The sequence below is a fragment of the Eublepharis macularius genome, chromosome 17 (assembly GCF_028583425.1).
Source record: "Eublepharis macularius isolate TG4126 chromosome 17, MPM_Emac_v1.0, whole genome shotgun sequence".
NCBI classification, from domain to species: Eukaryota; Metazoa; Chordata; class Lepidosauria; order Squamata; family Eublepharidae; genus Eublepharis; species Eublepharis macularius.
Genome location: NC_072806.1, coordinates 25,426,983 through 25,439,608, shown reverse-complemented (window position 1 = coordinate 25,439,608; position 12,626 = coordinate 25,426,983). Strand labels below are relative to the sequence as shown.

At 42.7% G+C, this 12,626-nt stretch overlaps 1 non-coding gene across 1 annotated transcript; it reads right to left on the bottom strand.

The window, feature by feature from the left end:
• Positions 1–353: 353 nt before the first annotated feature.
• On the bottom strand, positions 354–456 carry LOC129345117 (U6 spliceosomal RNA). The gene has a single exon (XR_008598442.1). It is a non-coding gene; the product is annotated as a U6 spliceosomal RNA (small nuclear RNA).
• Between the last annotated feature and the right edge of the window lie 12,170 nt (positions 457–12,626).

Here is a 12,626-nt window from a genome sequence, read left to right as displayed (position 1 = left end):
AAATGTACAAGATAGCCGCAATCAGCTAAACGGAGGCAATCAAACTGCCACTTAAACTGTCATTTAAAAACTGGATGTGCTGAGAATACTTTTTTGGAAATTTCATACCCAAAAAGAGAAAGATTTGTTTCTTGGCACCATTTAAGTGTTGGTGTCTTTATGTCCTAGCAAGTATGCGATCAGAGCACTTGGAATGCTTCCTCCCCACCAAGACTGCCTGGCAAGATTTGTCCTCTTACCTGTGTGTTCCCATCAGAAGCGAGGCAGAGTGGCCAGTGACAGGGCCTTTGTTGCAGCAGCTCCTCATGGATGGAACACTTTTCAGCTAGCTGTCCACTTGGAGCCTGACCGTCTTACTTGTAGAATGCTTCACAAATTTGCGTATCATCGTAGCACAAGGGCTATGCAAATCTTCTCTGTAGCATTCCAATTTTAGCATGTGTGTTGCCAAAGTGTGTTGCCTTCATACTCGTACATGGCTTGTTCAACACATTTTCATTTATGGGACCACTGGGCTCATTTTGTAGAGTTTTGATGGTTTCTAAGAGAGCTGAAGAAGTTTATGGAAGATAGGTCTATCAGTGGCTCAAATCCATTGATCCTCCATGTTCAGAGACAGTATACATATGAATCCCAGTTGCTAGAGGCTATGACAAAGAGAGGCCTCCATGTCCTGTTTATAAAGCCAAAGAGGGCCTTTCTTGTAGGAAAGAGGACCAGTAGGACCCTTGGTCTGATCCAATTATAAAGGTAAAGGTAGTCCCCTGACCAAGCACCGAGTCATTACTGACCCATAGGGGGGCATTGCATCACGATGTTTTCTTGGCAGACTTTTTACGGGGTGGTTTGCCATTGCCTTCCCCAGTCATCTACACTTTACCCCCAGGATACTGGGTACTCATTTTATCGACCTCGGAAGGATGGAAGGCTGAGTCAACCTTGATCTGGCTACCTGAACCCAGCTTCCGCCAGGATCGAACTCAGGTCGTGAGCAGAGCTTGGGCTGCAGTTCTGCAGCTTACCACTCTGCGCCACGGGGCTCCTTGATCCAATTATAGAGCTCTAAAAATTATATGTTTACCCCATATTTGGAGATTTAATTCTGGGGGAGGAGTTAAATCCTGAAAGTGACCCTCTAATATCTTAGATGAAACATTTTAACAAGGCAAGGCAGAATCAGGATTTATCAAGGACAGGAGAGGCTGACTGTTCCCCTGCTGCTGGCAGGAGATCCTCTACTGCCAGTGGGCACTTCCCACTGTCATTCAGCTGGCCAGTGGAGGAACAAATGGTGGGAGACAGGAGGGACTTTAGCAGCATCCTGATGCACTGATCACTCTCCATGTGCCCAAAAGTGATGTCAGCACATCTCTAGGGGATGCTGAGGACACACTCCATGGTTTGGAGGACTCTATGGTTTAGAGTTCTGTCCCCAGCATCCACCACCATCGTGCTGACATCATTTCCAGTTGCATGGGGAGTGATGTCATCATGTTACGGGTGTCATAATGACATCACCAGCAAGTCCTGTATGACCCAGTAAGTCCCCCCTAGCTGCTGGTTGCCAACAGGGACTTGGCAAATCTAGACAGGGACCAGAATCTAGGGAACATTCTTGGTAAACGAGGACCACTGGAGTGTATAGATTCATCCAGCTTCACTCCACAGGTAAACTTATGCTGTGTGTTTCTCCTACTTCCTCAATTTCCAGAGCAGTTCAATAATGCCGACCGGAGAGTGTGGGAAGCTGCCATGAGAACATGTCCTTGGCCTGCCCTCCACTGCTATTTCTACAGCGAGGAGTCTTTTATGGCAGGTTAAAGTGGTTTTGTGGTTGGAGCTGAAGACACAAATCTTTGCTGGAAGAAGGAAACCCCTGTAGGGAATAATGACACGGCTTCCTAAATCCAAGCTCTGCTCGGTCGAATGGTGAAGATTTACACACAGAAGTGAGTACAACGTGGGCTCACAAAAATTAGAGAAAGAGGGAAAGAGAGCAAAGAATATCTGTGAGTGTTTGAGGATGGCTTGGACCAACCAGTCTTCAAGGAGGAAATAAAATACAGCAACGATGGGGGGGGGCTTCTCTGCTCCATCATTACTACTCTCTTATGACTTCAAGGCAGGTAGCATTGCTATCAAAGGAAGATTTACACAAGTCCCACAAAAGAGAAGGCAAAGCAATAAAGGGAAGAAAAATCTCCAAGGGCAGCGAGTTTGCAGAGTTTATTTGTTGCAAGTTACTAATTAAAACAGCTTCAAAAGCACAAGCTTAACTCTGTATGACACCGCTTTGGGGGCCATTTTCTAAAAAGAAAAGTTTCAAGAGGTGGGGGAGAACAATGCATGAGAAGCCGGGTGCAAAGCATTTCAAAGAGAAGCCTGGAAAACACAACCACACGTGCATAAAGTCATTTGAATCCTCATTTGTCCTAATGTGATATGATTCACATGGTTGCAAACATTGTAGGAAATGGGTCTAGATGGCTACTTGGTCTCATCCAGTTATGTGCTCTAAAAACGACATGTCCACAACCTTGTGACGATTCTGACATCCCAGACGCAACATCCCAGACTCGAGCAGAAAAATCTCACCCTATTGCAATTCTCACCTGGGATTCTCTGGGTTTTAGGGCTGGTTTTGTTTGTTCGAATTATATGTACGTCCCATTTCGTCATACATGCACTTGGGTGGCTGATAACCCTTTCAACAAAACAAGATTGTAAAAAAAAGTAATCCCCAATATAAAAACAACCCTCAAAGCACATTGTTAATTTGTTTTATTATTTGTATATTGATTTTAGTTTTTGTTTTTATCGATTTTAACTGTTCACCGCCCAGAGCCCCTGGGGATGGGCGATATATAAATTGAAAAAAAAATAAAATAAATAAATAAAATTAAAAGGTATGGCAGCGAGATTCACTTAGAAGCTAAATAGCAGAAGAGAGTGTGCCTGTAAACTACATTAAAAGTGCAGCTCTAATGAAAGCCAAGAAGTTAGCCCTAAGGGAGGAGATAAGAAGAAGTTGACCTAACGAATGGAACAGAGGGTCATACAGTGAAAGACAATCCTTCTACTAGCTATCCCATTTCTAACCAACTCTTCTTCCAAGAATCTCTAGACAACGTAGCTTGTTTTCGCTTTTCCACTGTACCCTCATAACCCCACAAGGGAAGTCTGGCAAAGAGTGATTGACCCACCAAGGGCCAACTGGCAAATTTCAAGGCTGAGTGGGGATTTGAACTCAGGTCTCCTAGAGCCCATGCCAAGTTTCTAACTACTACTCCTCTGTGACTCAATGCATGAGGTTCTGAAGGGCTTTAAATAAATGAGCAAGCACTTTCCCTCATATAGCACATTAAATCAAATGGATTGTATGCACAAATCCGGAATACGTTATATGGCATGTGTATCCAATACAAAACAACCTACAAAAGCGACATCCAAAACTCCAGAACTGTCAACAAACAAAATATAAATGAATGTTAAGCAGCACAAAATAGTTGATCCCAGTCCCTTAACCTTGAGGTCTCTTAAGGGTAGGGATGCCCCTAAAACCATCGTCACCCAAATTACCTGGGTTTTGGATCAGTATAGCTGCCTTTGCTTCAGAAGAACGTTTGGGAATCTGATGTTCCATTTTTCTCATTTCAGTTTTTGTACAAGACACTGAGCATGCACTGGTGGTTGACGTTTCACTCATTTTTCCACTGCATCGTTTTCCCACTGCATCACTGGCATCTTTTCCCACTGCATATCACTGGCCTGTTTTACCACCGCATATCACCAGCACATTTTGCCACTGCATATTACTGGCCTGTTTTCCCACTGACTATCACCGGCACACATGGCCACTGTCACAAGAGCAATTTTGAGATATAGTTGTTCTAAGATTTGATGTGAAGTGCTTTACCAAGGTAATATGAGGAGGTTGGGATTTTAAACTGCCCCCCTCCCTACATGCCATGACTTCTGACAGCCAGCAGAGGAGCAAATTGATTCATAATACTCACCCTACACTGAAGATAAAGTCTCAGACCCTAGATTTTCTCTCCAGACCCTAAAAAAGTGACACACGGCCAACAGAGATCCTACATAACATTAAGAAATTGGCTGATGGCCATTAGGCCCAAGGATCTCATTTGAACACATGCCTGAGATTAGAGATGGGCACGAACTGGGGGGAAAATGAACCATGTGGTTTATGGTTCATCAAATTTCACGAACCACAAACCACAAACTTTCACAAACCTGCCTCTGGTTCGCAAACTGTTTTGTTTGGTTCGTGAAAACATCACATCCAGGTCAGAAAATCGTCACTTCCAGGTCAGCAGAAGGTCACTTCCGGGCCAGCAGAAGGTCACTTCCAGGTCAGCAGAAGGTCACTTCTGGGACAGCAGAAGGTCACTTCCAGGTCAGCAGAAGGTCACTTCTGGGACAGCAGAAGGTCACTTCCAGGTCAGCAGAAGATCTGCAGGAATTCCATCCCCTGTTGCCTAGGAAATTGATTGATCTACACTAGACTGTCTGCAGTGATGAACCAAAAATCAAACTAAACGAACCATCCTAAAGTTCGTGGCAGTTCGTCAGAAATGAGATCTGACAAACCACTGGTTCATGAACCATGAACCAGCCTGGTTCGTCGCAAATTTTGGTTCGTATTTTGTTTCTTGCCCATCTCTACCTGAGATCTGTGCATCATATGTATACCACTATGTATCATACGTATACCACTATGACTATATATGTATACCACTATGCATCATATGTATACCACTATGAATAAATATACCACTATGAATAAAGTTGCCCTATCTGGAATACTGTTTTTAATTAGTAAGTGGTAATGAATTAAAGGTAAAGAACCACTACTGTAGACAATTAATTTGACCCATGCGCTGAAAGTCTCGTTGCTTAAAGAACAAGATGGGCAAGTGACTTTGACTTATTTGGTTTTCTTTCAATTTACTTCATTTATACCCTGTCTTTCTCCCCAGCAGAGACCCAAAACAGCTTACATCATTCTGTTCTCCTCCATTTTATCCTCACAACAATCTTGTGAAGTAGATTAGGCTAAGAGTGTGTGATTGGCCCAAGGTCACCCAACAAGTTTCCATGGCAGAGTACAGATTCGTCCCTGGATCTCCCAGTCCAACACTCTAACCACTCCACCTCACTGACTTGTATCAATAACAGTGCTGGAATTAATGTAAGCTCTTTAAAAAGTAACGATGCCAAATGTTCTTAAAATTAAAGACAGTATCTTCTGGCTTTCAGAAATACTTTTGTCATGGCCAAGCTGATCATGAAGGTTACCTTATCTGTGAAACAAGATCTTGCCATGAAATGGTTAGTTAGAACCATGGAGCAAAATACTTCTCAGCTTCTAAACCTTTTAAAGGTTATTTGGTGGAGACAGAGGTTGCTAATGAATCATGCTTATTTGCTAATTATGGGCTTGGCTCCAAACCATGGGACTTGCTCCAGTAGTGTTCTTCTGTTCGTGGGACCCGAAGATGCCCGTCTAGTTTTTGAGAAGACTCTTTTTCTTTGAGTGAAAGATTATCTTAGCCCTGCCATTGCCAATCCACAGTCCTTTGAGTGGGGTGTGTTCTTATGTATGGAATTTCAACATATAAACTGCAGCCTAGCTCATGTCCTCCAAACCAGGATGCCAACTGGTGCCAAAAACATGGAAACCTTTGGACAGCCTCTTTGGGATCTTGATTCCCCTCCCCTCATTGAGCAGAAAGTAGATTTTCTTCAGAATCCCCCCTCTTTTGGCTATTTGGTAGGGCTCTCTATGCTCCCTGATAGTTTATCAGCCCACTCTGATTGGTTTGGTTTGACCCTGTAGCCCGTACAGGAGGCATTCATCATATTCACTCTAAACAAGCCCCATTAGCCCAAGCCAATCTACACACACACACACACACACACAGAGAGAGAGAGAGAGAGAGAGAGAGAGAGAGAGAGAGAGAGATTTGTTGCAGTGTGTTGTGGCATTCTTATAGTTGGTGGGTGATCTCAGATAAGTTCATGTCACTTAAGGAGAAATCATACACTCGTCCTCTTAGCTAGCAAATGAATTGGAGTGGGAACTGGTGCAAACAGCTAGGAAATGGCATGTTTAAGGGGAGTTCTCAGGAGGTTTAGCTCCTCCTCCACTCTTGAAATCATAACTTTTAAACTGGAAATAAAAACCTATAGAACAGTTGGCTCAGCCTTATTGTTAGGCACTGCTTTTAAAGAGAGGGCAAAAGGAACCCGCCTTTCCTGGACAGAGCAGAACCAGTAAGAAAAGAATGTAGACAGTGCATTCTTGTGTGCTCTTGGGCTCCCTCTGCTGCCTCATTTGTGACTAGCCAACCTTGTAGATTCACAGAGAGAATGAATACTTTGGTTTTTTGTGTGTGCATGTTTGTTTTATGCAGACCTGGTGCCTTTCAGTTATTTCACAATTAGGAGGTGGGACAAAAGAAGGGCATTGAGGTTGTTTTGTGTACAGAATTCATATGGACTGAGTTGATTTTGGTAAAACTTGGGTAGGAAAGCATCTAAGGCATCGAAATGATTCAGGTTGGAGTAAGTTTCAGGTGGTTCGCCATGTTGGTCTATAGTAGAAGAGCAAGATTCGGGTCCAGCAGCACCTTAAGGACCAACTAGATTTCTAGACTATGAGCTTTCAAGAGCTCGGATGCTATCATTTGATTAGAAATAGTTCTCTGGATCAGAGTTTTCTTAATGAACTCCTGAGGTTTGGGGGGGGGGGGGTAATCCCATTTTTTTTAATCCCAGGGTGGTTTTTTGTTTCCAGAAAGCAAACTGTAAGTGGTAACTGGCTGCACTTTGATGACACTGTTTACTACCATACATGTGACAATGTCCTAAGAAGAAAATGTTCTAGGGCTACTTTTCTATGCATTCTGCTAAAAAAAATTACAAGTGCAGTAGAAAATACATCCCAAAAGCAACATGTAGATTAACTATACACATTTTAATCAGAGAATGAACAGTGCACAGATCTGCATATAAATAAAACAACAGTTGTGGAGGTTTTTTTAAAAAAAGGATGTATGTATGTGTCACAGATCTTGGAAGAGGCATTCTCGCTTGTGCAAAAGAAGAGGCATTCCTAACATGCTATCAAAATCCAACTTTTTATAATCATTGATCCAATTAATTGACAAAATAGTGCAGCCCTAATTTTGTTAGAATTAGGAACATCCCTCCACTATTCAGACTGGCAGTGTGTTTTGCCCAGCACTGGTTTCCACTGATCCACTTAGCTGTAACTGAGGGCTGCCCTGTTTCCACAGAATCCTTCTCTTATTCCTCCTGGGATTGTTCTGACGGACCCCTTCCCCCTGTGCATTAGAAGTCCAGAACATAAGACACTGAGCTGAGATGCCTGGAAACAGAACTTTTCCACCCAGTCAGTTTGTTCACACATTTGTTCTGGGTCTGTTCTGAGTCAGGCTGCTTCCACACACGTTGGATAATCCACTTTCAATACTCTTTAGTGAACATTTGGAACTGCTTTTCCAGGAGTGATTCCACACACGTTGGATAATGCACTTCCAATCCTCTTGATAGATCATTTGGAACAGATTTTTTTGTGTGCGGAACAAAAAATCCACCTCAAACAATTGATAAAGTGCATTGAAAGTGCATTATCCAACGTGTGCGGAATCAGCCCAGGTGTGGAACAAAAAATCCACTTCCAAAGGATTGCTAAAGTGCATTGAAAGTGCATTATTCTACGTGTGTGGAAATGGCCTCAGTCAAAGCCATCTCAGCTGTCCAGCTCATCTGAACTACAACTCAACAAAAGCAGGGCAAAGGGGCTTAATAGTGAGCGAAAACAAAAACCAAGATGTTGACATGCTGCAACATTTCAGAGTCTGTGTATCAGTTTCATGCACATTTGCAAAATTTGTTCCAAAATTTCAGTTTAGAATGATAATAAATCAGACAGAGTTCAGGCAAATGAACATACCAAAGAGCCTTTTGGTAGGTATTTCCAGGACTTTTAAACAGGAATATTTGGAACGATAGTCCATGATTGTGACTTGTGCTCCGCTACAACATACTCGTGACTTTTTCCTGTGTACGTGCAAGTACTTGGTTGGTTATTTCGGGGCATTTGGATGTGTACAAAGAGTGGGAGAAAATCCTCAGAGCTGGAAATTTAACAGTACTCATGCAGAGAAATCGTTCAACTGCACTAATGCTCTTTTGGAACTTCTGCACATTTCTTTTTCCAGGGACTGCACATTTAGTGCCTAGTTCTACATTCTTTTAAAAGCCTTGAGGGTGGACACGAGCCCATTGAGCTCAGTAATGTTTGCTTAGACCAGTGACAACTCCGTGGCATCTCAGGCATGGAAACAGGCCTTTGCTAGCATCAGCTGCCTGAAATCCTTGGAGCTGAGATGGCACCGGTTGAACTTGGCACCTTCGGCATGCAAAGCAGGTGTTCTGCCACTGAGCCGCGGCTCCCAGAGGGCCCTCTCTCAAACATGTGAAATATCACCTGGCCCAATACAGTGCATTTACACCACCAAACCAAACAGCATTCTATTATTAGGAATGTTAGTCATTGCAAGTTAGAAAAATATGAATGTGCTTTGCTGAAAGCAAATTTAATTAGGGGGATTTTCTTGCCTTTTTTCTTCCAGATTCCCGGGTAAGGAGACTTGTTGATATGGATTTCCCCCCAGACATCTGTTTGTCAGTCATAGTTGTCATGTGTGATCTGTTCAAAGTCAATCAAAGTTTAAAGCTAGAGAATGTCCTTTAAACAGTCCTATTTGAACTCTCAATTTATATTTATTATTTATTTATAGTCCGCCTTTCTCACGAAGACTCAAGGCAGATTACACAGTACAAGGCAATATGATCAATAGCGCGATCATTCGGTGAATAAAAGTACAATTTGATCAACAGCTAGGACATTCAATGAACAAATACAATAGGGTATGAGTTCCAAAAATCTGAAAACAAGCGTAAATCTGAAACACAGAGATGAACATCTTTAACACTGTGAGAAAACTACTTAGTGGGAACATATCTACATCAGCACAGTACCCAGTAGAATAGTCTACAGTCCCTGTCTTTTCATATGGCACAGTGTAACCCCCAAGTGATAATTGGTTTAGCCCAGTAGGGGGAAGTTAGTATTTGGATCCAGGCAGCTGAGAAAGAGGCTGCCTGCTGGAGAACTTAGTAACATTTCACATGCTCTTATCACCTCGAATAATGGCTGTAATTCCCCAAGAAGAGGCCAGAAGCCAGGGTTCCAGTTGCTTTATAATTGGAAGGATTGTGGCAAAGGACTTAATCACATGGTGAGATCAGGCAAGTTGAGTGATTTTCAAAGACATTGTTGGCTGAATGTTTCTGTTTTTGTTGGTTTGGTTTGGTTAAAGAAAAGGAAAAAATAGTTGTATTGTTCTAATCGTTAAAAGGTTTGGAAAAGAAAAAAAATGTTTTTCTTAACTTAGGCCGTTTCCACATGCCCTTAGAGGGATGGCCCACTCCTGGAAAGGGTGATAAACACATGGAATTCGTTGCCACAGGAGGTGGTGGCAGCTACAAGCATTGCCAGCTTCAAGAGGGGACTGGACAAATATATGGAGCAGAGGTCCATTAGTGGCTATTAGCCACAGGAGATAGATGGTATTCTCTTTGTGGGGAGGTGGTGCTCTGTTGTCTTGGTGCTGGAAGGAAGGCAGTGGGAGGGCTTCTGGTGTCCTGGCCTCACTGACAGTCCTTTAGATGGCACTGGATTTCTAGCCACTGTGTGTGACAGAATGTTGGACTGGATGGGCCACTGGCCTGATCCAACATGGCTTTGCTTATGTTCTTATGGAATGCTTGCGATGTCTCCTTTTGCAAAATGTTTGCTGGCCATTTGGCGTCTTCTTTTTTTTCTCACACCTTTTTTGTGAGTACAGAAAGTGTGTTCCCAGAAAAGGTACCATTTTGCAAATGGAGACTGGATTCCTGGGGGAAAGCCACCAGCATTCGGTGAGTGAGCTGTCCCTTTAAGGGTGTGCAGAAATGGCCTTACATTTGTGTGAAAATTTGCTTCCTAAATTAGCCCCATACAATAGAGGTTAAACAGCTCTGGTATCTGAGTTTAAAAGCCCTCCTGAATAATTCAGTTTTGCACAGTTTGTATAGTTTCCAATGGCTATCAAATTTCAGAGTGTTGGAATAAGATTTGGGAGACCCAGTTCAAATCTCCACTCTGCCATGGAAGCTTGCTCAGTGACTTGGGGCTTGTCACTTTCTCTGGGCCTAACCTACTTCACAAAGTTTTGTGAAGATAAAATGGAGGAGAGGAGAAAGATGTTGTAAGATTCTTTGGATACCCTTTGAGGAGAAACTGTGGGATACAAATATCTAAATATTTATCTGATAAATTTCTTATCCCTATTGTTTAACAAGAAAATCCCCTGATTATGGCCAGGAAACTCAGAGTGAAAACACAAGAGACGACTTACACATGAAGAGCACGGGTTGGGTCATGCAAGCTTCCCTGGGAGTGGAAGTCTTACCCTCCCCCCCTCTCCAAGCTCCTGGAGGAAAACTGAGCTGAGTGGGTTTTCTTCCAAAGAACAGCCCCTCGACTGGAGAGATTCTATCCTTCAAAAATCCACTCCAGTTTTCCTTCAGGAGCTCAGAGACAAGGGTGGGGGATCCACGCTGCAATTCCCTGCTGGGAAAAGAATGGGAGGGACTGGGTTTCTCTCTCGCTTGCAAAATACCTTGGCTTTTTTCCTGCCTCTTATTACGTTGTTCCCCCACCAATCCCTATCCCAAGCTCCCAAAGGATTTTTGAAAGAGAGAGAGTGCGTGTGTGAAAGAGAAAGTCACTCCAGTTGCGATTCTTCCCAGCTGAGAATCACATTGAGCAGCTGCTTTTTTAAAAAAAAGACTACATTTCCCAGGGATCCTTGCAGGACCTGACACGTGCCCGTATGTCTCATGTGGTTCCACTCTCAGTCTTGATTTCATTCAATTGACACACAGAAGTTTCCAGCCTTTCTCTTCTTCTAGGAAAGCCTATGGCCTCACATAAGTTAAAGCTGAGTCCAGACTTCCTTCAGCTGGCAAAAAAAGATATTCATTACCTTCCTTCCTCTCTGATTTTTGACTGATCAGACCACAACATAAACAGGATGGTGCTGTTTTTCATTAGATATCAGTAGAAATATGTATGTGTTTTTATTTATCAGGATAAATTTTTCACCTGTGGTTAGTTGCGCAAGCCATAAGAGATTAGTCCTTTCAGCAATCAAGTTCTTATGGCAGAGGAGTATCATCCCATCATTTTCTCTGAAGCTTCCTCGCCTGCTGTTGACAGATGTGCTCTTCACACCACAGTTTGCATGATAGAACACTGTTCAAAATCTATTCCATATCTCACAGATCATTCACACAGAAAAAGGCAGGAGGAGCACGGAAATTTACCCCGAAAGATCTGGTTGCTAGATTGGTATGAAACAGACAACTGTGGTACATAAAGAAACAGGATGGTTCCAAGCTACTTAAATAGGGCATAATTACTGTAATTTGTACAATGATTTTTAAAAAGTAGTTCCATATATCACCAGGGCTTTTTTTCAGCTGGAACACGGTGGAACGGAGTTCCGGAACTTCTTGAAAATGGTCACATGGTTGGTGACCCCGCCCCCTGATCTCCAGACAGAGGGGAGTTTAGATTGCCCTCCGCACTGCTGAGGGGAGATCAGGGGTTGGGGCCACCAGCCAGGTGACCATTTTCTCCAAGGGCAACCCACTAAGTTCCACCACCTCTTTTCCCAGAAAAAAGCCCTGGATATCACCATCACCATCTTGCTGCTCTCCTTTGCTTTCCTAATCTTCAAAACAGCCTCTAAAAAACTTACACATATTGCATCTGGAGGTCTATTACCATCCCAAACCAAATTTCCCATTTATCTATGGGTTAAAACATCCCATTAAGTTTTTGTGTGTGGCTGTCATGAAGGGCTATATCTTCCCAGAGTACTTAAAAACAGTTTCCTAGTTCAAAGGGTAGGAAAAAATACCCCAATAAGGTATTTTAGTAGCCTATAGGGTAAAAGAATACTCCAATGACAAAAATGTATATATTATCTGGATTTTAATTTCTACATAGGTGCCTGTAAGTAAACTGTAAGTACTCTGTGGCTATACATTGAGGACATTGGGAGCGATCCTAAGCAGGCTTACTCACAAGCAAGTCCTATGTTGTTCAATGGGGCTTACTCCCAGGAAAGTGTACTTAGGATTGCAGCGATTGTATAGTAGTGTATAGGTGACTGTGTCCTAAGCAGAAAAGGCTGTCGAGCCAATTTTCTATTAATTTTACCCCTCAAAAATAGAACTGTGCTAGCAAATTCATCCCAAAAGTGTTTTCAGGGCTAGATATGGTCCTTTTTCTTAAATCAGCTTATCGGTTATTGATATGTTGCTTTTGTGCAGAACAGAAGCACAGTTTCTGTGTGGATAATCCACACATGCTCTTCTACCACGTCTGTAGACTAATGTGTATTTTAGCTCTTGTTGGAACACATATTTCAAGCTATCAGCTTCTTGCTGTGGCTGCTACT